The sequence below is a fragment of the Crinia signifera genome, chromosome 5 (assembly GCF_055691185.1).
Source record: "Crinia signifera chromosome 5, ASM5569118v1, whole genome shotgun sequence".
Classification (NCBI taxonomy): Eukaryota; Metazoa; Chordata; class Amphibia; order Anura; family Myobatrachidae; genus Crinia; species Crinia signifera.
In genome coordinates, this window is record NC_139221.1 from 319,599,054 (window position 1) to 319,622,361 (window position 23,308).

The following is a 23,308-nucleotide window of genomic DNA, read 5'->3' on the forward strand; positions in this document are numbered from 1 at the left end:
CCAGGGGACACAAAGACACACTTTTTGGAAAAAAAAAAAGAAAAAATTTTAAGGCAGCGGTTTAGCGGGGGTGCGGGTCAGCAGTGGCAGCCTGTGTCACTTACTGTGTGCAGATCTGCAGTCTGCAGACAGTGACAGAGGCCGGCATCCAGCTGCGGAGCGTCTGCAGAGAAACTGTGTCTGCTGCAGAGCACAGCTCTTGAGACGCGAGAGGGGAAGGTCAGAAGGTCAGGTCACGTGCAAGGAGGAGGAGCGGCATGTGACAGGGGGAGATGAAGTGCAGGCTGGAGCCAGAGGAGCTCCTTTTCTGCCCTGCCTCTTAATGCTTAATTATTCTCCATATCTATCTATCTATCTATCTATCTATCTATCTATCTATCTATCTATCTATCTATCTATCTATCTATCTATCTATCTATCTATCTATCTATACAGATATATATAGATATATAGTTTTTTTTTTTTTTGACATTCATGAAAATCATTTATTAACAATATAAAAGGTGACTTTCTCCTTAGCAACCAAACAGATTCCATCATTTTTCAAGCACACTTTAGAAAAACATATTGAATGTCTCTGCTGTGGTCATCATCACTTTTTCTGCAGTTGCCTATAGAGCGGTTTCCATAAATGTGCCACATAGTGGTGGAGTCAGTGATGTCTATCTTCAGATGTGAGTTTAGGAGCCCATACACGCTTTTTCCTGTCCCTTTTGTACTTTTAAAGTACACATCGCATCGCATCGTATCACATGCCTGGTGCATGCATTGTGCATGCAATGCGATGTAAACCAAGTACAAAAAGTATGTGCAGCACATACTTTTTGTACTGTACTTTTGTACTGTACTATGTGATGCGCGGGAGTGCGCATCGCATAGTACTAAACGGACGGCAGAAGAACGGAGCGTCTATGGGCTCGTTAACTCTGAACGGTCTTCTCCAAAGCATAAATATACACTCAAAAAGACATTCACTTTCCCGTATAAATACCCCCACTGTAGTCACCGCTGGGCGCCCGGATCCATCCTCCCAAAAGTGCTCGGCACCCTACTTCCCCTATCGCGCACAGTAGGAAGTCAGGGCACACTCACGTGCATTCCACTGCTCCCCCTCTGTGTTTCACTGGCTGGTTGTACCCAGCTCATGACAGGCGGATCCACGGCACCCAGCTGTAACAGATGAGGCGATTTTAATTTAGACCCCAGTGAATGGGTGCCGTGGATCTGCCTTTATGTTGTAGCTGGATACTGCCGGCCAGTTGAAAGTGGAGCAGGATAAGTGGAACGCACGTGAGTGTGCCCTGACTTCCTACCGGAAGTACAGTGCAAAGCACCTCCGGTAGGACGGACCCGGGCGCCCGGCGGGGATGGAGAGATGGGTCTACAGTGGTGGTATTTATATGGGTAAGTGAATGTCTTTTTGTGTGTATATTTATGCTGCCATGCTCCTGGGAGTGGGTTCTTCTCATGTGCTAAACACGCCCTCAACTTGCCGTGTCACCCCCATGGGGGCCCCTGGAAGTTGATGTACCGGGGCCCAGGATTTCTCTTGGCAGCCCTGCCCAGAGGGAGGGAACACATCCCACCTTCTTGAGTGTTGGGGTCCGAGCTATGCTCCATGTCCCCTAATTTAAAAAAAAAATGAATAGCAAAACATCGGTTTTGCTGTGCCATCGATATAGGGAAACCATCTCAACTGATGAAGACAGAGTGGATGTGACATCGGCCTACCCACAAACCTATGGGAACGCTGGGCGTTCCTATGGCCCAGAACCCTTTTTATGGGCTTCCCCGGAGTAGCCCATAGAGAGGCATCCCAGAGGGAGGGAACACATCCCACCTTCTTGAGTGTTGGGGTCCGAGCTATGCTCCATGACCCCTCACTTTAAAAAAAATTTAATAGCAAAACATTGTTTTTGCTGTGCCATCGGTATAGGGAAACCATCTGGTTCACCCTCATCGATGGGAAAAGTATCTAACGTTGGCCATGATAATTTCAGATCATCAATGGTCGATGGCCATCCCTAGACAGGTTGTGGCTTGTCCCAGGGTTCAGCTTGTGTGATGAGTTACAGTAACGATTGGGGATGAAGAGAGGGAAGGTGTCCTTAGTACATAAAGGTTTATTTACACAATGTTCCTTAGGCTTTAGTAGATAAGTAATAACTGGAATCTGATTGGTTGGCATAGGCTACTTCTTCACTTGACCACGTTTCCTTACAATCTGGAAAAACATTATAAATATAAACCACTTTTTTGTGTATATAGAGATCTAATAAGCCCTTGTCTCCCTTTCATATTGGTTGTTCTATAGTTTGTAAGATAATTTTGCAGAATGATTCAGCGCTACATATATTATTAGCACTTTATCAGCAATGAATAATATTAATATCATTAGCAGTAATCTCTGGCATTTACGGCCTCGCTAAATAATGTTACTTCCTACAAAGGACTCCCCTGATGTGGCTTTTATATTAAATATTTATAACTGATTTACCACTTACACTTGTGCATTTCATACTTTTGAGTTCGGATTTCTTTTTTCAAACGAACTGGGAGATGACGCAACTTGGCACAAATATTTCTCCGGCCCCCGGTACGTGTGTCAGAACCTTGTACGCAATCGGTGAAAGTCATTTTCTATTATTATTCACACCTGTCACATGTCAGAAACTGTAACAAATAATGTTCCGTTGTGACTGCACATGAAAAAAAACTATATTCAATACATAAGTCAACCTCTGCCCCAAAGCTGTAATAGTCCATTGACTTTCTGTGCAAGATGTCCCATACCGTGTGTGCTCGTTTTATGTTTGTTGCTCCATTGATTTTGGCCATTTACTTACAAAATAACATAGTTTAGTTTTCTTTTTTTTTTTTTTGCACAGGAATAAAAGCTTGTTGTGTACTATTTATACTGTATTTAACCCTTTGAGTGGCAGCATCTCAGTGAGAGATGTTCAAAATATCTTCTAAAAATTCCAGCGTCGCTCACATTTGTTATATATATAAAAAAATATATATATTATATTTCCTATATAAGGTAACATTACGGGATGCAGTCAAAATCCCGACATTTAAAATCCCGACAAGGTCAAAATACTTTGGGTCGACAGGTCGCGAGGTCGACATGGGTTTTTTCACTGTTTTTTTTACCCGAATGTCGACACAGTCGACATGGACACAGTTGGAGGTGAACCGCAGCCCCTCAAAAAAAAGGGTACTCTTTACCTAGAAGGGCGGCCATCGCGGGCATCGCATGTACTAAAAAATCGCATGCGATGCGACCGTCGCGATGACCACGATTTCCTATAGGGAACAATGTTTAATGTCCCAATTGACCCGATTTTCCTGTTCAATGTCCCAATTGACCCGATTTTCCATAGGGAACAATGTTAAATGGCCCACAGAGGCCAAATAGGCACCCTGAAGTGTGAAATGGCCCCCCCAATTGTTAACGCCACCCCACGATCAACGTCAACCCGAAGCGTGGCGAGTGGCGGTGGTACGCGTCCTACGACCTTTTCATACCCCAACTATCCACGTCGGCGTGGAGTTGAGAATAGAAAGTATGGCGAGCGCAGCGAGCCACCGAGCCCGAAGCGTGGCGGACACCTTCACAGGTATACGCGTCCCCTCGCAGGCTTTACAGCTGTCCGCGTCCCCTCGCGGGGCACGCTGCGCTCGCCTCGCTGCACTCGCTTCGGGCTCGGTGGCTCGCTGCGCTCGCCACACTTTCTATTCTCAACTCCACGCCGACGTGGATAGTGGGGGTATGAAAAGGACGCGTACCGCCGCCCCTCGCGGGCTCGCTGCGCTCGCCATGCTTCGGGTTGACGTTGATCGTGGGGTGGCGTTAGCAATTGGGGGGGGGCATTTCACACTTCAGGGTGCCTATTTGACCTCTGTGGGCCATTTAACATTGTTTCCTACGGAAAATCGGGTCAATTGGGACATTGATCAGGAAAATCGTGTCAATTGGGACATTTAACATTGTTCCCTATGGGAAATCGCGGTCATCGCGTCGGCCGCATCGCATGCCATTTTTTGGTCGCATGCGATGCGACCGACGCAATTTTTTTTTCCTAACGATGCCCACGATCAAAATCGTGGGCGCCCTTCTAGGTAAAGAGTACCAAAAAAAGGAACATAATAGGGGAGACACGGGGTATATATTTTTGGCTGGGTGGCACAGATCCTAGCCAGCCATCAGCGCAGTGGCGTAGCTACCTAATGTGCGCCCCCCCACTGCAAATTTTTCGTTGCCCGCCCGGTACCTCGCCTGCCGCATCTGCGGTCACGATCCCGTCTTCCCCGGCACCGGCTCCTTCTGCTATAATGTAAAGTGACACTTACAAAATGGCTGTCCCCATACTGCAGACAGTTTTTAGGGATGCTAGAGGAGGCCGCCTCTATAGTTACGCCACTGCATCAGCGGCACCATCTTGACTTCGCTACTCACAGGGCAGCAGTGAAAGGTCTCAAAAAGTTAATCTCCCTTTCAGCCCGCCACGGCCAGTATGGATGATCCAGAGGCTGTCCTGCTGTGGGGTGGGGGTTGGCCAGTGTGTCAGGGGCCCTGGCTGGAGCTGCAGCTGGAGAGAGAGATAGCATTGGGGAGGAGGGGAGAGAGTCAGTGAGTCCAGGGGCCGGAGTTGAGCCCTCTCTGGGCTGAGGTCCACTGCCGCTGCCCCCCATTACAGGAGACATTACTTCCTCCCTTGGGGGTCCTCCCGGGGGGGGGGGGGGGCACCACTAAGTTCACCTGGGGCAGCCTGGAGCAAGAACGTCAATGGGGCCTGGAGGCTGGAAATCTCAGCTATTGCAGCCGGGTGTCACAGTTGCGGCCGGGGGTCCTGGCGGCCGGGATGAACATGGTGCTCTTCATTGGGGAGAAGGGGGGGGGGCCCGGGCCAATGATGCTCCCTGCATCTCCATGACGGGGGGCCGCAGGATTCTGCGCCGGGGACACTCAGCACTCTCCTTTCTCCAACCTCCTCCACCTCCGCTCACCTCTCCTGCGCCAGGAGACACTTGGTACTCCCCTTTCTATGCTGCCTCTGCCATGCTTCTCCGGGGGCCAAGGATGGGGAGCTTCGTGGATAGGAGATCGGAGCTCCACCTGTAGTGACCAACCACGGCGCCCACCGGAAGTCTTTATTGGGTATATTAAAATATGCCTTTCATTTAAGGTTTTTATTATGTCTCTTTGGGCGGGATGCTCCAACATCCGTGGCCCCTCTTTGCCAGCTACCTCATCCATAATAATCACATGTGCACTAACATATACGATTATTAATGCAAAGCACAGCCCTTGCGATAAGAGATTTCATTTGCGATGCGGGGCACGTCGGGAGGCATCTGTGACATACATATACCTCACACAGCGCTGTGGAGAGAAGGCCAAGGCTTCTATAGGGTATCTCCCATTGTGCGGGCTTTAGTGCATACGAAAATACGGTAAAAACTCTGCATTAGGTCATCCCACCCTTTCTCTTCATGAAGACATATTATAGAGACATGGAAGAGTAGATTTATTAACATTCATTTTAGTAAAATAATGTGAAATATAGATTTTTCATGCCTTTTCACAATATTTTTGTATCATCTAAAGGCGCTTAAGGCAGTTTTGAGCAATTTTCATGAAAAACTGCTCAAAACCCTTTAATTTACATTTATTTCAATTGGTATTAGTATCAGCTATGGGGGTCCAATGGACACACAAGCTGATCAATGTGTAAGAAATCCCTCCCCAAAAATAAAATATAGGGGGTACAGGTTGGCTCAGAGATTAAGGATAGGGACTGATGTTGCGGGTTTGCACATGCGTATCGGCAAAAAATCCGTGCAGACCCACTGTGGGAACTCCTTCGGTGAGTTGATCTGGAGGAATCCATCAGGCATCCGACCGTACAAAAAAGTTTTCTCAGCAATGAGGAAACTGAGACGATGCCGTTCACTACACATGCGCAACTGGAAAAAAACCCACTGCGCCATCTACTGGCAAACACATTAACTCACTGTGATTAAATGCAACGCCGCTATAGAAAAGTTTCCCTTGGGCACTTCTTATATATGAAACCCATTGAATAACCCCTGTCTTTATCTCCAGCTACATGTATTTCTAAACAGGGAACATCTTAACCCTTGGAGCGCCAAGTGAATTTGTCAAAATCGGTGTGAAAATTTCCAAGAAACATTTTTATTCATTATAATGAGCCGTAATGTTACCATATATAGGAAATAGAATCTTTTTTTCACAACATTTTTTATTTGAATTTATACAACAAATGTGAGCGACGCAGGTGTTTTTTGCGGATATTTTGAACATCTCTCACAGAGATGTTGGCACTTAAAGGTTTAATATATTACTTCACCTCTGTCATAACTGAGAGTTGGGTTAGACTTGGGTCGGCAGGGAGATTTGGGTATGTGTACGAAGCTGAGAAGCCTGATCCAGCTCTTGTTCATAGACCTACTGTAGTTACTTTGTAATTACTAGTCAGAACTATCGGCCTTATTTCGCAACTTTGCAAGTCATTTAAACTCCGCCCACGCGGCCGCCACCCCCCTCGCACACCACATGTGCCCGGCAAACCATTGAATGATTTCTAAAGTGCACGCCGATGTAACACACCTCTCTGCTGTGTTACATTTACAAGCGCCCTGTGTTGGCAGCTCCCCGCACCCACGTCCTCATGAAAATACCATGGGAATGCCCTGTGTTTTCATGGGAATGCCCATGAAACGATGGGCATTCCCATGGGTGCAGCCCATTACTGACCCCCCACGCCACCCGCCCGCATTGCTATGTGCCAACAGGATGGCGAACAAGCAGTTCTCCGTGCCTGCTCACACCATGAGGCTGCACGAGCGCGTATTGAATATGGGCATACACAGTTGCTTGCCTTCGCTTACCTGCGAGAACATGTAGGGGAGCTTGGCGATTAGAATAAGGGCCTACAGCATGGGTCTTCAAACTGTGGCCCTCCAGATGTTGTGAAACTACAAATCCCAGTATGCCTTGCCAAAGTTTTAACACTCCCTTATAGCAAAACTGTGGCAAGGCATGCTGGGATTTGTAGTTTCACAACATCTGGAGGGCCGCTGTTTGAAGACCCATGGCCTACAGGTATTGGAGCCATACAAGCAGTGCATTGCCTAAAGGAGTGCAGAACAGAGGTTAGTTTTTTTTGTATTGGAACTGGAACCATGCTGGAACTGGACTGGAGTCAGAAGGTTAACTGAAGATAGACTGGAACTAGAATTATTAGCTGGAGCCGTACTGGAACTAGAACAGGATCTAGAGCAGGAATCTAACCAGGAAAATTTTCCAGAACAAGACTTGAGCCAGATATATAATTGGAAACGATATTAGATGGAGCCAAACTGGAACCGGAGTCCTGGGGGGCACACTGCACATGCTGCACCCATTTCTTTAACACTTACTCCTATAGATTCCCAGGATGACGGCAGCAGCACTGCATAAATTACCATAAAAATGGCCGTCACGCCATCTTCCACAAGATCTGCACATGTGCATTATTGCTTGACCTCCCCAGTACTCAGACTCTACAGTGCTGCTTCATGCAGACAGGAGCAGAATCGGTAGGAAGAAGCTGTGCCCGGGCCTCCGTCTTCCTTAAAAAAAATAACTGCCATATAATTAAGCTGAATTTAAGATAGGTGCTAAACCATCTACTGCATTCAGGATTGGATAAATGAAAGTCTATTGTCCATAATAATTATGGGTAATTGAATTGGGGAAGGGGTGTAGGGTCCTTGCCTCTCTGCTCCAAGCCACATTGAAGTAGAACAGAAGACCACAGCAAATCACTCATTGGTATAATGCGACCTGATTATCTGTCACATACTTGCCGGAGATTTGGAGGCCAAAGAGACCTAGATTAGATAATATTAGGTCCCCTCACATCCGCTCCCTTCCCTCTCAGCAGGAATATGCAATGTGGCATGTGTTTCATTTGTAGATATCACTTACTGTAAAACTATGAAATGATTGAAAATAATTTGCATATTTATTTCATTACCTTTACGCACATGGCTTTTATCACCCATGTTGGGACACATAACATGGCATTTTGCAGACACCGACATTGCAGAACATAACGATACCAAGTTCCCTTTTTCCAATAAATGAAGCAATGCATTTTACAAGCAGTTTAGCATTTGCTCTTGTTTTTATAAGGAGAGTTACAGAAACCACTTTACACTGAGGTTCTATAATAATATTTTTATTCCCCAACTGATAATAAGACGGTTTGGAAACACTTTATTCATTAGTTCTTCTGTCTTCCCGCTAGAAATAAAAAAAATGTAAACATTTCAGCTTCCATAAAGCCCCGAGGGATTTTCAAAGAGCCACAAAATTGTTATAACAAAGTAAAAAAAAAAGTAAATAAAACGGAGTAGATTAGTCTGAGTGCCGTGCGCTAGTGATGTGGTTCCAAAACTTACTCAAGTCATGGCGCTCTAAAGTATCGTCAACAGAATTAGGCAAGACGAATAGCCAAAGTCAGAACCATAATCAGTAGAAGCAACACCAAAGGACCATTTAAGGAGAATCATCAGACTGACCAGATCAGAGGACAGGGAATTATAGAGGGTTACAAACAAACAGATTCTGGAGAACAGTATCGGAGCCTAATCAGGGTAGGGACTGGACCATATAGATACCGGGGAAACTCCTGGTGTGGCCACTGCCACAAGAGAGACAGCAATGTCGGGGCCAGCAGGTGGGGAAGAGGAGAGAGCTGCCCGATGTCTTACTAGCAATTGTGGGCCATTGTATTGGAAAAGGGGTGTGTGGTCCTTTCTCTAGGCCTCATTGAGGAGCAAGTAGAGACCAGACAGAGGTCCACACAGCAGATGGGAAGAGGAACCAATGGTCAGTAAGGACACCTCATGTTCCTTACCTATGAAGTTGCTCCGGGTGACCCGATAGGTATAAACCAGGATTGGGTGTGCTGACACATTTAAGTTGTGTACCACACTGGTACCACTTGGGTCCATTAGACTCCACCAGTCTGACTCTGCCATAGCTAACCCATTTCTGTTATTATATATATTTTTGTTACTGCATTTCCCTGGTGGGCCCCGGTTCGGCACTGGGTACAGTATAACCTGCTGCAGCTATGCCTAATGACCACTGTCGACTAGAGATATGTGCAGAGCCCTGTGTTTCCGTATTTTTGTTTTGGGATAGGTTCTTATTCATAATCATGTTTTGGTTTTGGTGGGAAAAAAAAAACTTCAAGTGTTTTGGTTCAGATTCGGCCTTCAGTTCAATTAAAAAATCTATAAAAACAATCATTGATTAAAATCAATATAAACTGTTTAACAGCTGAAATCATCTAATTTTTGTAACCCAAAACCCGATCTTCGAACAACAGGAAGTTTCCAACCAAGATTCGGTTAGGATCAGATCCCCGCAGGGGGATCTGGACCATGTTTATGTTCGATTCGGAGCCATAAAATTTGTGCAGATTTCTGAAGAACGGAATCGAATATCTCTGATCTTGACACATAATAGGATTTGAAAAGCTGTATCCATTCCCTTTAATTAGGGATGTGTGAGTTTGTATTGGGGAAATCCAGACACCCCCTGTCACACCCAATTCGAACTCGCGCTCCAAGCCTGTTCAGGAATTCAGACTTGGAGCGCGGGTCTCCAGACCTCATGAAATCCCGCGAGATCCGGACCCTTTATAGAGGCAGGCAGCCAGACGTCATCTTCACTCCAGTCTAGGAGAGTGAAAAGGCAACATGTCCTGGCCACCTGCCCACCCACCTGCCCGCCGTCCAGTCCAGTGATAGTGCTGTCTGCTGCTATTATATATACCAGTCCAGTAATAGTGCTGCCTTGTCCAGTGATAGTGTCTGTTGTATATATACTAGTTCAGTCCAGTGAAAATGCTATGCATAGTCCAGTGCCAGTGATACTGCTGTATAGTCCAGTGAAAGTGCTGTATAGTTCAGTCCAGTGATACTGTGTGGATAGTGCAGTCCAGTGAATGTGCTGTATAGTCCAGTCCAGTGATACTGTGTGTTTAGTCCAGTCCAGTGATAGTGCTGCATAAGTCCAGTCCAGTGATATTGCTGCATTAGTCCAGTCCAGTGGCACTGACAGTAAAGTCCATTGGTACTGCTGCATAAGTCCAGTAATACTGCCTTTAAAGTACAGTGTCAGTGCTGTATAGGCCAATCCAATGATAGTGCTGCATAATTCCAGTCCAGTAATATAATGGAGAACCAAAATTTGGAGGATAAAATAGTGAAAGATCAAGAGCCGCTTCCTCCTAGTGCTAAAGCTGCTGCCACTAGTCATGACTTAGAACAAGCGTCTGCCAATGCCCAATGTCATTGTAGAGGGCAAGTAAAATCCAAAACTGCACTTTACGACATGGAGTGGCAAGGAACGGCTAAGGCCCTGCCTATGTTCATGACTAGCAGATCAGCTTCAGCTTCACACGACGATCTAAGCCCTTCTCCTCCACCCCCCGCTATAAAATGTAAGAGTTAAGCTGTCATCAAAAACACAGCAAACTTCTGTGCCTTCTAAAGACATGGTATCACAAATCCCTAAGGAGAGTCCAAGGGTGGTTGCGATGCCTGACACTTTAACCGCTGTATGGGAAGAGGTGGCTCCTTCCATCATTTGCACACCCTCTGCATATGCTGGAAGGATCACCCACAGTCCAGTTCCTGATTTTGAGAATGAAGTTGTCAATGTTGTACACCAGGAGGAGGATATTGATGTAACTGGCGCTGAGGAGGAAGTTGACAAGGAGGATGCTGCTTATGGTGATGTAGTATGACCACACATGTGATGTGATGGGTTATGGTATATCAGACTCCTCCCATCACTCTGTGCCTCCACAGTGCTGCCATGTATGTTCTGTCTGCTGACTACACATGTGATGTGATGGGTTATGGTATATCAGACTCCTCCCATCACTCTGTGCCTCCACAATGCTGCCATGTATGTGCTGTCTGCTGACTACACATGTGATATGATGGGTTATGGTATATTAGACTCCTCCCATCACTCTGTGCCTCCACAATACTGCCATGTATGTGCTGTCTGCTGACTACACGTGTGATGTGATGGGTTATGGTATATTAGACTCCTCCCATCACTCTGTGCCTCCACAATGCTGCCATGAGTGTGCTGTCTGATGACTACACATGTGATGTGATGGGTTATGGTATATTACACTCCTCCCATCACTCTGTGCCTCCACAATGCTGCCATGTATGTGCTGTCTGCTGACTACACGTGTGATGTGATGACCTTCTGTAGTAACTTGCTGGGGTCCTGTAATTATCTTTATTATCTGATGGGGTCCCATAGCAAATTCGGTTGAGGACCCCTGGACTAGAGCCAAAATATGAGGCAGGAATGGAACCGGTAGAGTTCTTGGAATCGGTTGGGACCAAAAGGATAATGGAGACTGAAATCAGTAGGAATGATAGAGGCTTGTTATCAGGGTTGTCCGATGGTGACCATCGAGGATGGAATGGAATGAAGATAAAATACACTGCAGGTAAGTAACCGTTGCTCAGATCAGATACCGATAACACAGGCAGTTGAGAAAAGTACACAATCATGGTGTATGATGTTGGTTCAACGATGGGGATGGATATCGATGAAGATCCTCTGATTGGTGACTGGTTGAATGAGATGGTGCCGTAGAGATGAGCAGGTAGACAGTGAATTTAGGAAGGCAATGGGGTTTGATGGAATCGATGGGATCAGGACAAGTGAAGATAACCTGAAAGGTAATCATAGCAATAGTGATAATGGGCTGGATCTCAAGGATACCAGTGGTGGCCATCTAGAGGGAGTCAGGCTGTGCAGCAGGATGGATACTTGCACAATGCTGATAAAGCAGAAGATTCTCAAGAGCAGTTCTGGATGTACAGCTGCTGTGGATACATCATTGGTTGCACTTACAGATTGGGACTGTTCTCCCAGCATGCTTATAGTAGTTGTTCACAGTAGATACTTAAGGTTGTGTCCCAGTCATGTCAAAGTAAGGTAATAGTATTGGCTGTGGGAAGTGATGTTACCTGATTCAAGATGGCCATGCCTATGTCTGGAGAATGGATTGAATCCCGGCATGCTGGAGGCATGGCTGCGACCTTCAAATATGGCAGTGAAGATGAGTATGGCAGAGGGCTGTGAGGAGCAGGTACTTGTTACGGAGGAGACAGCGCCAAGGATTGAAGAAACTCAGGAGCCTGAGGTGTGCTCCCTACCACCAGTGCTGTGCCTAAACACGTGCAAAGGGGGCCGTGCGATCGAATGGGCTTATCTCCCGAAGGAGACGGGCCCCGTTTTTCCCCTAACCCCTCTCAACCATAAGGCCGAAGAGGGGAAAATAGGGAACGGTGGGTCCTCTTCGCCGAAGCTTAGAGAGACCCTCTTTCCTCAACCCCCGGAAGGGTTAGGACGGTGGGTCCTCCGCACCCGAAGGTTTGGAGAGACCCTCAGTGGACTTCCCTCCGCCTTGCGGCTCGGGGTCGTCCTCGGGGGGACCGCATCTCTTCCCAAAAGGCAAGAGCTTTGGCACATTGGGGAAATGTAAGGCCCGTAAGGGTCGACCACACTACCCAAAAAAACGTGACAAACTACAAAAAAAACAGATAACGTGAAAGTGACGAACGTGAGAAGGAAAATAAATAAATAATAAAGAAGACCCTAGCCAGAAGGCCAAGGTGGGGGTGTGAAAAATTGTCCTACCCCATCCAAAAGGACGAGGTAAGGACGTGAAGTGCTAACCTAGAGGGAAGTGCGCAGTGCTAGTGCTTACTAGTGCATGGTTATTTTGGGATCACCCGTGCATGTTCGGCACCCCCGAGTTTCCCCGGGGGCACAGTGCAGCCTCGGACTCCAAGCAGCCGACCGATCAGCGTCCGACCAAGTGTTTCTCTGCTCCCATCATAGGGCACTTTCCAGCCCCTGGCATGGGAATGGGTACTCCACTGGGCTTTTCGAAAGACTCCCTTAGGGGCTGCAACCCCCTCGGAAGAGCAATCTACTCAGTCTCAGTGTTTCTCCGATCCAAGGTTAAGGTACTAAGCTGGGCCTTTCGCGGTCTCCCCATCAGAGGCTACGAACCTCTGGAACAGGAGCCATCTACTCAGTCCCAGCCTTTCTCCGCTCCTTGGGAATGGATACTAGACTGAGCCTTTCGCTGTCTCATCCTTCGGGGGCTACGAACCGCGTCAAGAGAGTCAAACTACTAGGCCCAGTGTTTCTCCCCCCCTCTTACCAGTGGATTTACGGAAACAACACCTCCTACCAAAGGCAGAGGTGAAGGTACTCAGCCAGACTTTTCACCACTCCCAGGCAAAAAAGAGGGGTCCCACACCCTCTGCCCATCAGAGCAGCTACTCAGTCCAGCCTTTCTCTATTCTCTGCCAGAGGCCTGTCCATACCCACTGATAAGAACAGATTCTACACTTGATCTTAGCCAAAAGGCCGAGAGGAGACAGCGCCAAGGTGTGTGAGTGTCGCTGAATGGGTTGGAGCTGTGCAGGACTAATGCCAATTCACCCGCAGACCACACACACTGTACCACAGACCAAGATCAGAGAGAAACTTGAATGTTCAGAACTCAATGACTATAAGCAGTGATATACAGTAGGAACTCACTATTGATACAGATCCAGGTGTAGTACATAAAATATAAACATCTGTTTATTTGGAACTTTTGAAATGAGTCCCATCCGGCCCTATGGCAATCCAATGTAATAAGCTTATAATGTATGCAGATTATGCAGATTGATGAGGTTTCTCCCGTAGCATGTTATCAAGTATAAGCCTCCCAGTAAATAGTTTCTTTCTTTCTGTTTTGACAAGTGATATCACGAATATTCATTGCTGCAGTATTTTTAGCCTTGTACTTGACTTTGATGTATTTTCTAAAAACCTCAATTATCAACTTTCCTTACAAAGCATAAATTACCAAACACTGTCTAACCCCATAGCCTGCTATGATTTTCTATCTGAATTGCTAATGCTTGTAAACTTATCTCGTTATTTACTTGTTTCCTGGCTACATAAGACTCTCCTCTAGACTCCAAACTTTCGGGTGGTCCTTGAAGAAAACAAAACGTGATGATGCTTTAGAACCAAAACACAGTGGTCTGCGCACATCTGTACTATACATTACTATACATTACTATATTATTATACATGTACATTACTATACATTACTATATTATTATACATGTACATTACTATACATTACTATATTATTATACATGTACATTACTATACATTACTATATTATTATACATGTACATTACTATACATTACTATATTATTATACATATACATTACTATACATTACTATATTATTATACATATACATTACTATACATTACTATATTATTATACATATACATTACTATACATTACTATATTATTATACATATACATTACTATACATTACTATACACTGCATGTACTTTGATACACAAAGTTGACTAAACTAATGTTCATGACAACTCATTAAGGTCCTCTTTCAGGTCTGTTCGTATGGCCGCGTGTGTTCGTAGGGCCGCGTGTGTTCTCATGGCCGCGTGTGTTCTCATGGCCGCGTGTGTTCTCATGGCCGCATGTGTTCACATGACCGCGTGTGTTTGTATGGTCGCGTGTGTTTGTATGGCCGCGTATGTTCTCATGGCCTCGTGTGTTTGTATAGCCGCTTGTTTTCTCATGGGAGCGTGTGTTCTCATGGCCGCTTGTGTTCTAATGGCCACGTGTGTTCGCATGGCCGCGTGTGTTCTCATTGCCGCATGTGTTCGCATGGCTGCGTGTGTTCTCATGGCCGCATGTGTTCGCATGACCGCGTGTGTTCTCATGGCCGCGTGTGTTCGCATGGCCACGTGTGTTCGCATGGCCGCGTGTGTTCGCATGGCCGCGTGTGTTCTCATGGCCGCGTGTGTTCTCATGGCCGCGTGTGTTCTCATGGCCGCATGTGTTCACATGACCGCGTGTGTTTGTATGGTCGCGTGTGTTTGTATGGCCGCGTATGTTCTCATGGCCTCGTGTGTTTGTATAGCCGCTTGTTTTCTCATGGGAGCGTGTGTTCTCATGGCCGCTTGTGTTCTAATGGCCACGTGTGTTCGCATGGCCGCGTGTGTTCTCATTGCCGCATGTGTTCGCATGGCTGCGTGTGTTCTCATGGCCGCATGTGTTCGCATGACCGCGTGTGTTCTCATGGCCGCGTGTGTTCGCATGGCCACGTGTGTTCGCATGGCCGCGTGTGTTCGCATGGCCGCGTGTGTTCTCATGGCCGCGTGTGTTCTCGTGGCCGCTTGTTCTCATGGCCGCGTGTGTTCTCGTGGCCGCGTGTGTTCGTATGGCCACGTGTGTTCTCATGGCCGCGTGTGTTCGCATGGCCGCGTGTGTTCTCTTGGCCGCTTGTCTTCGCATGACCACATGTCTTCGCATGGCCGCGTGTGTTCTCATGGCCGCATGTGTTCTCGTGGCCGCGTGTGTTCTCGTGGCTGCGTGTGTTCGTATGGCCGCGTGTGTTCTCATGGCCGCTTGTCTTCGCATGACCGCATGTCTTCGCATGGCCGCGTGTGTTCTCGTGGCCGCATGTGTTCTCGTGGCCGCGTGTGTTCTCGTGGCTGCGTGTGTTCGTATGGCCGCGTGTGTTCTCATGGCCGCGTGTGTTCGTATGGCCACGTGTGTTCGTATGGCCGCGTGTGTTCTCATGGCCGCGTGTGTTCGCATGGCTGCGTGTGTTCGCATGGCCGCGTGTGTTCTCATGGCCGCATGTGTTCTCGTGGCCGCTTGTTCTCATGGCCGCGTGTGTTCTCGTGGCCGCGTGTGTTCGTATGGCCACGTGTGTTCTCATGGCCGCGTGTGTTCGCATGGCCGCGTGTGTTCTCATGGCCGCTTGTCTTCGCATGACCGCATGTCTTCGCATGGCCGCGTGTGTTCTCGTGGCCGCATGTGTTCTCGTGGCCGCGTGTGTTCTCGTGGCTGCGTGTGTTCGTATGGCCGCGTGTGTTCTCATGGCCGCGTGTGTTCGTATGGCCACGTGTGTTCGTATGGCCACGTGTGTTCGCATGGCCACGTGTGTTCGCATGGCCGCATGTGTTCTCATGGCTGCATGTCTTCGCATGACCGCATGTCTTCGCATGGCCGCGTGTGTTCTCGTGGCCGCGTGTGTTCTCATGGCCGCGTGTATTCTCGTGGCTGCGTGTGTTCGCATGGCCGCGTGTGTTCGTATGGCCGCGTGTGTTCGTATGGCCGCGTGTGTTCTCATGGCCGCGTGTGTTTGCATGGCCGCGTGTGTTTGCATGGCCGCGTGTGTTCGCATGGCCACGTGTGTTCGCATGGCCGCGTGTGTTCTCATGGCTGCATGTCTTCGCATGACCGCATGTCTTCGCATGGCCGCGTGTGTTCTCGTGGCCGCGTGTGTTCTCGTGGCCGCGTGTATTCTCGTGGCTGCGTGTGTTCGCATGGCCACGTGTGTTCTCATGGCCGTGTGTGTTCGTATGGCCGCGTTTGTTCTCATGTCCACGTGTGTTCTCATGGCCGTGTGTGTTCTCATGGCCATGTGTGTTCGCATGGCCATGTGTGTTCGCATGGCCACTTGTGTTCTCATGGCCGCATGTGTTCGCATGACCGCGTGTCTTCGCATGGCCGCGTGTGTTCGAACTCGGTCAATGTTTTTGCATTGCGCATGCGCTGGCAGCAGGGGTTGTGGGGCGGCAGGCTGGACCATTAGCATATGGGAACGCCCAGCATTTTATGGGGCCATTATCGACATGCTGGAGGCGGGCAGCTCACATCACCGGATGTCATCTGCCCGCCCACTCCCCCCCCCCCCCCGAGCGTACACGCATATGTAAGGTTGCTCAGAGCAACCTTCCACATCTTTTGATGGTCATGACCAACGAATAATGTGGGATGGTCCCAGTGGCATGTGAAAAGATGTTTATGTAAATCATTGATTCGCATCACCGTACCTCCGTGGGCAAGGCGGGATCTGGTTCATTTGCAAGCAAGTGGATTCACATCCGAGCGAATGAACCAGAATAACCCCCTAAGAGCACATTACAACATAGAGAATTTGGGCCATAAAATAGCTTTTTCCGCTGTATACAGTACATAGACTTTGTAATATTTAAATATAAGCAGATTTAATATGCATTATGCTTGTGGCACCAATATTTGGATAGCTGTTCACGTTTCCATAACCTCTGAATGGTAAGAGAGGTGCGGCACAGAAGTTTGGTCGTCACTGGAAATTAGCTAATTAACTAAAGTCTCCGGCTGTGAATAGAATGTACTCATCTGGGTCTCTCCGTGATCAATAAATTTCTGCAGCGACGTTGTTTAGAAAATAATTCGGGAGGAATAGGATATGGCCCATGAAATTGATGACTTTGGACCGTCCATTAACTTTAATAGGTTGATGCATCTAATATATAAGCTCGGACCAAGAATATGAATTTACTATACTCCCTGTTTGCACTTTTAATTATCCTAATTGTTTTTGATCTGTGTGGAATCGATCACTGCCATAGAACTTGTGTAAGCTTTTAGTCTAGATCAGGGGTTCATAAAGTCGGTCCTCAGAACCCCACGGTTTCCAGGTCACTCGATAGGTGCACGGGTGCATTAATTACTCATTGTCAATTTTTAAAAGACCCATAGGTGGAGCTAATTATCTCACTTGCGATTCTGGGAGGAGTGTTGGGGTCCTGAGGACCGAGTTTAAGAACCTGTGGTCTAGACCAGTGGTTCTCAACCTCGGTCCTCAGGGACCACCAACGGTGCACGTTTTCCAGGTCACCTCACAGATACATGAGTCTCAACATCAGAGAGAACCATAACATGCAACGCCACAGTATATAGAGAAAGACACAGTTTCCAATTAGGCCGCTGGTGAAGATTCAGCATGTTGCCACCAGGGTGCGTAGGCGAGTAACTTGTGCAGCTGGTCTGTCTGCCATGTCCATGCAGCATAATTGCCCTATTACAGTACAAGTGAATATAAGTGCAGATGCTCGCTGTGACACATGCTCTGTTTCCCGACTATTCAGTAGTCGGGAAACAGAGCATCCCTAATGATCATCTGACAAGCTCAACCAATCAGATTCTACCTAAAGGTATAAAGCTCTCTAATTCACAAGCCTCAGGCTGCCAGTGCCATAAGTCACACTGCTCACCGTGTGTGCTATCAATGATCCAGAGATACCATCGGTGCTATCCAACCCTGTGCTACTATTGGTACTTTTTGATCCTTTACTATCATCGATCCAGAACAACTATCTGTCGCTTTCCTATTCAGTGCTATTATCGATCCAGAGAAATCATTCGTTCCAGCCAATTTTGTGTAAACATCTATGATGCGCGAGGCTGTGGTTGACTTCCAACTGTGTCCATGTCGACTGTGTCGAGATTCGGGTAAAAAAACTGTAAAAAAAAACCATGTTGACCGTCCGACCTGTCAACCTAAGTCGTGTCTACCTAATGCTGTGTCGACATAAACTCATGTTGACCGTGTCCCATGTCGACCTTGCAACCTGTCGACCTTCACCCATGTCCACCTAGACACCTGTCGACCTTGCCACCTGTCGACCCAATGGTGTCAACCTAATAACTGTCGACCTAAGTGCTGTCTACAATACGATCCACACCCGACTTTGTCCGATCCTGTGAAACCATTGGTTAAGTCCAATCTTGTTTGATCATTGGTTCATTTAGACTGTACAGTTCATGAGCAGGGCCCCACATGACGTCAGCGCCCGCCCCCTGTTTGAACATCTCCTGCTCAGATAAAGTCAATTCAGACTGAATTTTATCTGCGAGTGGGTGAAAAATCATTCAATGATCGGCGACCATCAAATGATTTTTTTCTCATACGCCCGAATGGATGTGTCAGCGTACACATCAATTCACATATCGGGAGGACCATTCACACGGCGAAGGGGGCGGGCATTTGCATTTCATCGCTCTGGAAGCAGCAAGATTCCCAATGACATCCTAGTACAGAATATACAGTTTATAACCAGTGATCAATTCCAGGTAAATTATCATTTTAATACAGATAACTCACAATGTTTAAAAACAGGTACTGTACTGTATATATATATATATAGAAAGAGTTTTGATAAACTGCGCCCAAATGTCAGTCAACAGTATACCAGTTGTAGAGTCCACTGTTTTGTAAAGCAGGGAATAGTAGCACCCCAAAGTTCACTAAAACTTGCAGCAGCTTCTTTCTCTATATGGAGGTCCCTGGAATCCACAGGGCAAAGGATCTAGAGAAAGGCAGAAAGAAGGCGCTTCATGGTGCAGTATTTTGATTGTGAAAATTTATTAAAAATAAAAATCCAAGGTACACTTTAGCAAAGACTCGTACCATATATTACAACACTGTGGACTGGGTACCACAAGGCTTGGGTTATTAAAACCAAAGGCAAACTGCTCACACTATACTGGGACCTTGGTAGCACTCGAAACGCTGCAGAGCTGGCTTGCAAGGAAGCGTACGATGGAAAACCACGTCCAGGAGACCAGTGATCAGAGTTGAGGGAGCGTCATAGGCCACGCCCTGACGCGTTTTGTCACTGGGGACTTCGTCAGAGGGCATGGCTACTACGTGCACTCATCCGGAATATAAAGGACTATACCCGTCACTCAGGAACGGGTAAGCGCGCCGTATTGGACAACGCGGGTGAGAGGGCGGGTGGGTGTGTCCTGCATCATCCAAGTGACGCGGACAGAAAGGATCTATGTTATATTAAACACCGCTAATACGCGGGCGGGTGCATACGTGATGCGTCATCCAAATGACGCGAACAGCTGGGTGTGTCCTGCATCATCCAAATGACGCGGACGGGAGGATCTATATTATATTGAACACCGCTCGTCCGAGGGCGGGTGAGTAAGTGATGCGTCATCCAAATGATGCGAACGGGGAGGGTACGTCGCGGTATTGGATACCGTTACTGAAGAGGCGGGTACAAGAGTTACGCGTCATTCAAGTGACGCTGACACGGAAGGTTATGGACCATACGTAACCCAAATGGTGACAGAGGGCGGTTACAAATAAGCCAAGACCAATCGGTGCTTGGAACACGCTACCATGACAACAAATATAAACAGAATGCGTATCTTATATCTAGTGGAAACTTTGCTGTCACACTGCCGATTTGGACTAAGCCCTTTAATTGCTTTTATTGCTTTTATATGCCTTACTGGTAGGTTATATTCCACTAGATATAAGATACGCATTCTGTATTATATTTGCTGCAGCACACCCCACCTGTTTACTATATATATATATATATATATATATATATATATATATATATATATATATATATATATATATATATATATATATATATATATACTAGGTGATTCATCGCGCCCTCCGGGCGCTCTTCACACCGTCGTGAGGGGCTTTGCCCCATTAGAAGTAGGAATATATGTGAGTGTGAAATGTAGTGTAATTTGCTGAATAATGTGGTTAAAGTGCATTTGAGAGCATAAATGTTTTTTAATGAAAGTGCATATAAGGTACGGATGTGTGTGTGTGTAGTTGTGAGTATAGGAGGCACGGAGGGGTGTGTGAGTAGTTGTGAGTAATGGAGGCATGGATGGGTGTGTGTGTATTTTTGAGGCATGGATGGATGGGTGTGTGTGTGTGTGTGTATTTGTTTGTATTAGAGGCATGGCTGTGTGTGTGTGTGTATAGTTGTGAGCATTGGAGACATGGATGGGTGTGTGTATTGGAGGCATGGATGTGTGTGTGTAGTTGTGAGTATTGGAGGCATAAGTGAGTGTGTGGCTAAACGCACACTAAATAGTGTGCAATGAAATGTTTAAGGGAGCAGAGCTGTGTTTGAAAAGGCGTTGGTGGTGTAGTGGTATGGGGTGGTGGGTGGTACTTACATATGGTGTTGGAGAGTGAAGTTTGGTGGCAGCAGGTTGTGGAGAGTGTAAATAGATGTGGGGATGTGTTAGGTGCAGCAGTGCGAGGTGCATGTGTATTGCAGATGTGAGTGTAAAATGTGAGGTTTAGTGAGTGGTGTAGGGTGCTGGAGTTAATAGAGATATAGGGTACGTAGTGTGAAGGCTGTGTCATGTAGGTGGGAGTATTAGAGGCATAGATGTGTGTGTGTGTGTGTGTGTATGTAGTTGGTAGTTTTGTAGGCATGTATGGTTATGGGTGTGTGTGTAGTTGGGAGTATTGGAGCCATGAATGGGTGTGTGTAGTTGGGAGTATTGGAGGCATTGATGGGTGTGTGTGTGTGTGTGTGGGTGAGTGAGTTGGTAGTATTGGAGACATGTATGGGAATGGGTGTTTGTGTGTGTGTAGTTGCGAGTATTGGAGGCATGAATGGGTGTGTGTGTAGTTGGGAGTATTGGAGGCATTGATGGGGGTGTGTGGGTGTGTAGTTGTGAGTGTGTTGGAGAGTGAAGATTGGTGGCAGCACGGCGTACAGAGTGTAAATAGATGTGGGGATGTGTAGTGGTATGGGCTGCTGGGTGGTACTTACATATGGTGTTGGAGAGTGAAGATTGGTGGCAGCACGGGGTGGAGAGTGTAAATAGATGTGGGGATGTGTTAGTTGAAGTAGTGCGAGGTGCATGTGTATTGATATGTGTGTGTTTGTGTGTGTAGTTGTGAGTATTGTAGGCATGGATATGTGTGTGTGTAGAAACCCACACAATATAGTGTGAGCTTAAATGTTGAAGGGGGGAGAGATGTGTTAGAAGAGGCGTTGTTGGTTTAGTGGTATGGGGTGGTGTGTATTACTGACATATGGTGGTGGAGAGTGAAGTTTGGTGGCAGCAGGTTCAGGAGAGTGTAAATAGATGTGGGGATGTGTGAGGTGCATGTATATTGCAGATGTGAGTGTAAAATGTGAGTTTGTGTGTTTTATGAGTGGTGTAGGGTGCGAATAGAGATACAGTTGTGAGTATTGGAGGCATGGATGGGTGTGTGTGTGTGTGTGTGTGTGTGTGTATTTTTGAGGCTTGGAGGGATGGATGGGTGTGTGTTTGTGTGTGTGTATTTGTTAGTATTGGAGGCATGGCTGGGTGTGTGTGTGTGTGTGTAGTTGTGAGAATTGGAGGCATGGATGGGTGTGTGTATTGGAGGCATGGATGTGTGTGTGTGTAGTTGTGAGTATTGGAGGCATATATATATATATATATATATATATATATATATATATATGTGTGTGTGTGTGGCTAAACACACACAATATAGTGTGCAATGAAATGTTTAAGGGAGGAGAGGTGTGTTAGAAGAGGCGTTGGTGTAGTGGTATGGGGTGGGTGGTACTTACATATGGTGTTGGATAGTGTAGTTTGGTGGCAGCAGGTTGTGGAGAGTGTACATAGATGTGGGGATGTGTTAGGTGAAGTAGTGTGAGGTGCATGTGTATTGCAGATGTGAGTGTAAAATGTGAGGTAGTGTGTTTTGTGAGTGGTGTAGGTTGCTGGAGTTAATAGAGATATAGGATAAGTAGTGTGAAGCCCGTGTCATGTAGTTGGGAGTATTGGAGGCATCAAAGGGTGTGTGTGTGTGTGTGTGTGTGGGGGGGGGGGGGGGGGGGAGTGAGTTGGTAGTATTGGAGACATGTATGGGAATGTGTGTGTGTGTGTGTGTGTGTGTAGTTGTGAGTATTGGAGGTATGAATGGGTGTGTGTGTAGTTGTGAGTATTGGAGGCATGGATGGGTGTGTGAGTAGTTGTGAGTATTGGAGGCATGAATGGGTGTGTGTGTAGTTGTGAGTATTGGAGGTACGGATGTGTGTGTGTGTGTAGTTGTGAGTATTGAAGGCACGGATGGGTGTGTGTGTAGTTGTGAGTATAGGAGGCATGGAGGGGTGTGTGAGTAGTTGTGAGTATTGGAGGTACGGATGTGTGTATGTGTGTAGTTGTGAGTATTGGAGGCATGAATGGGTGTGTGTGTAGTTGTGAGTATTGGAGGCATGGATGGGTGTGTGTGCGTGTATTTTTGAGTATTGGAGGTACGGGTGTGTGTGTGTGTAGTTTTGAGTATTGTTGGCACGGATGGGTGTGTGTATAGTTGTGAATATAGGAGGCATGGAGGGGTGTGTGAGTAGTTGTGAGTATTGGAGGCATAAGTGTGTGTGTGTGGCTAAACGCACACAATATAGTGTGCGATGAAATGTTTAAGGGAGGTTGTGTTAGAAAAGGCGTTGGTGGTGTAGTGGTATGGGGTGCTGGGTGCCATAAGCCTACCCAAGTAGTACATGGTTAGTGAGAGTG

At 46.9% G+C, this 23,308-nt stretch overlaps 1 pseudogene; it reads right to left on the bottom strand.

The window, feature by feature from the left end:
* Nucleotides 1–13,296: 13,296 nt before the first annotated feature.
* Nucleotides 13,297–13,516, bottom strand: LOC146006105 (U2 spliceosomal RNA; annotated as a pseudogene).
* Between the last annotated feature and the right edge of the window lie 9,792 nt (nt 13,517–23,308).